The sequence below is a fragment of the Rutidosis leptorrhynchoides genome, chromosome 10 (genome assembly GCF_046630445.1).
Source record: "Rutidosis leptorrhynchoides isolate AG116_Rl617_1_P2 chromosome 10, CSIRO_AGI_Rlap_v1, whole genome shotgun sequence".
NCBI lineage: Eukaryota > Viridiplantae > Streptophyta > Magnoliopsida > Asterales > Asteraceae > Rutidosis > Rutidosis leptorrhynchoides.
Genome location: NC_092342.1, coordinates 25,604,162 through 25,607,849, shown reverse-complemented (window position 1 = coordinate 25,607,849; position 3,688 = coordinate 25,604,162).

Genomic DNA, 3,688 nt, shown 5'->3' with positions numbered 1-3,688 from the left:
CCCCTCAATGCAAATTTTCTTCGGTTGATGACTTGCAGATCATTCCAAGTGCTTCTCTGAATTTTTCAAACTTTTGTTTACTTAGGCTCTTGGTGAATATATCTGCAACTTGTTCATCTGTCTTTGTTGGCACCATCTTGATTTTCCCTTCAAGGACCTTCTCGCGAACATAATGATAGTGCACTTCTATATGTTTTGTTCTTGCATGAAAGACTGGATTCTCTGCTAGTCGTATAGCTGATAGGTTATCGCAAAGAAGATTTACTTGATAATCTGTTGATTGATGAAGATCTTCCATTAGTTGTTTCAACCATGTAATTTCTTGTGTTGCTGATGATGCCGATCGATATTCTGCTTCAGTGCTTAACAAGGATACTGTTGGTTGTATCTTGCTGCACCATGATATTACTCCTGATCCAAGACTAAACATGTATCCAGTTGTTGACCGTCGTGTATCATAGTCTCCAGCGTAATCGGCGTCACAATATCCAGTCACCCGACATTCTTTTGTTCTCTTATATAAAATGTCAAAGTTAATAGTACCTTTAACATACCTTAAGATGCGTCGTACAACATCAAGGTGAGGCTTCTTCGGATCGCTCATGTATCGACTAACCACTCCAACTGCATAAGATATATCTGGCCGGCTTAATGTGAGATAAATAAGACTTCCGACCAACTTTCGATACATGGTAACATCTTGAAGACTTTTTCCTTCATCTGCTCGTAGTTTTGTATTCGGATCCATTGGAGTTGAGATAGGTTTGCAATTAAGCATTCCGTACTTTTGTAAAAGATCTCGCGCATATTTTTGTTGTCCCAGAAATAATCCTTCTCTTTTCTGCTCTATTTCGAGTCCAAGAAAATGTTTGAGTTCTCCAAGCTCCTTCATATGAAATCTGATAGACAGATTCTCTCTTGTTCTTTGGATCTCCTCATAGTGATCTCCCGTGATGATTAAGTCATCCACATATACTAGCACTATGGCTAGTTTTCCTTGATCTTGTTTCACAAATAAACTAGAATCTGAAGGAGCAACTGTGAAACCACTTTGTACCAAGAACTCACCAATTTTCCTGTACCAAACTCTTGGAGCCTGCTTCAAGCCGTATAGTGCTTTCTTTAATTTGCAGACATGGTCAGGATGGAACTTGTTCTCAAAGCCTCTTGGTTGCTCCATATAAATTTCTTTGTCAAGTTCTCCATGTAAGAAAGCGTTCTTGACATGCATCTGCCACAGCTTCCAAGATTTGCTAGTGGCTAAAGCTAGTAGAGCTCGAATTGTTGTGATCTTCGCCACTGGACTAAACGTTTCTTCATAATCCAGCCCATATTGTTGAGAAAAACCTCTAGCAACAAGTCGAGCTTTATACCTTTCAATGGAGCCATCTGATCGAGTCTTCACCTTGTAAACCCATTTACAAGATATTGGTTTTACATCTTTTGGCTTTGGAACTAAACTCCATGTCTGGTTTTCTTTTAGTGCATTAATTTCTTCTTCCGTCGCTTTCTGCCATTCTCGATTTTGCGCTGCTTCTTCATAAGTAGAAGGATCAATAGGTATTGATTCATCCACATGAGCAGCATTGGCATACCTTGGATTAGGTTGTCTCGGCCTTGCTGACCTCCTTAATTCTTGTGCATGCTCCTCGACTTCCTTTTGGCTTGGACGAACCTCTTCAGATGTAGATTGATGTACCCCAGTTTTCCATGGACTCGTTTCCTTAGAGTACGATCCATCTCCTTCTTTAATTGGATCCGATATGTGCTCTTTATGTTCTTCTTTCTCTTCTGGAACTTCTTCTAATCCATGAGATTCTGGAAGCTCTATCTTTTGAGGTGACCACCATGAAGAAGCTTCATCAAATACCACATTTCTTGATGTATGACACTTTCTAGTATTTGGATCACAACATCTCCATCCTTTTCTTGATTCATCATAACCGACAAAAATGCACCGAATTGCCTTCTTATCAAATTTGCTTCGTAGATGATTTGGTACGAAGACGTAGCATACACATCCAAAAACCTTGAGATGGTTAACAGTTGGCTTGATCTTCCATAATCTTTCATATGGTGAAATATATCCCAAATTTGTTTGTGGGAGTCTGTTAATCACGTATGAAGCCGTCCTCATACATTCGGCCCAAAATCTTCCTGGTACATTCTTACCATGACGCATACTTCGACAGGTTTTAGCAAGATGACGATTCTTACGTTCTGCCACTCCATTCTGTTGTGGAGTATTAGGGCAAGTTAATTTCCTTCTGATATTGTGCTTCTCAAGATAGATATTGAACTCGGTTGATAAATATTCTCCTCCATTATCTGTGCGTAAGAATCGAATCTTAGTATTGAGCTCACTTTCTACCTTGTTCTTGAACTCTTTAAACTTCAGAAAAGTCTCCGACTTCTCCTTCATGAAGTAAACCCACACATATCTTGAGAAGTCATCAATGAATGTCACCATATATTTCATACCTCCAAGTGATGTTTGTTTCACTAGGCCGAAGACATCTGAGTGTATGAGCTCTAGTGGTGTCTTGGACTGATGAGCTGACTCCTTGAATGGCAATTGGTGAGTGATAATGCTAAAAACGAACATATAATTCATAGCATTATTCCTCAAGAAAGACAAGCTTTTAGTTGAAATTGTTCTATTTACAAGTGATATTCGTTTAAATAATAAAAGGTGAAGACAAAAGACAGATTCGACGAATTGAAGACGCAAACGACCAAAAAGCTCAAAAGTACAAAAGACAATCAAAAAGGTTCCAATTATTGATAAGAAACGTCTCGAAATTACAAGAGTACAAGATTCAAAACGCAAAGTACAAGATATTAAATTGTACGCAAGGACGTTCGAAAATCCGGAACCGGGACATGAGTCAACTCTCAACGCTCGACGCAACGGACTAAAAATTACAAATCAACTATGCACATAAATATAATATAATATTTAAATAATTCTTATAATTATTTAATATATTATATATATTTATAAATCCGTCGGCAAGAAAGACTCCAAAGTATCTGAGCTGTAATTTCAAACTCCGCGACTCGCGGAGTTTGAAGGCCAAAAAGGCCGCGAGTCGCGGAGCCCCAATTTCAGAAAATCCCTATAAAGCTCGCGCATTCTGATCGTAATCATCATCTTTTTTCTTCTTCTCCTCATACGTAAAATATATATATATATTTATATTTTAATTTTAATTATAATTCTAATAATAAGGGTATGTTAGCGAATGTTGTAAGGGTGTAAGTCGAAATTCTGTCCGTGTAACGCTACGCTATTTTTAATCATTGTAAGTTATGTTCAACCTTTTTACATTAATGTCTCGTAGCTAAGTTATTATTATGCTTATTTAAAACGAAGTAATCATGATGTTGGGCTAATTACTTAAATTGGGTAATTGGGCTTTGTACCATAATTGGGGTTTGGACAAAAGAACGACACTTGTTGAAATTAGACTATGGGCTATTAATGGGCTTTATATTTGTTTAACTAAATGATAGTTTGTTAATGTTAATATAAAGATTTACAATTGGGCGTCCCTATAAATTACCATATACACTCAATCGGACACGATGGGCGGGGTATTTATATGTACGAATAATCGTTCATCTAACTGGACACGGGAATGGATTAATAGCCACTAGAATAATTAAAACAGGGGTGAAATTATGT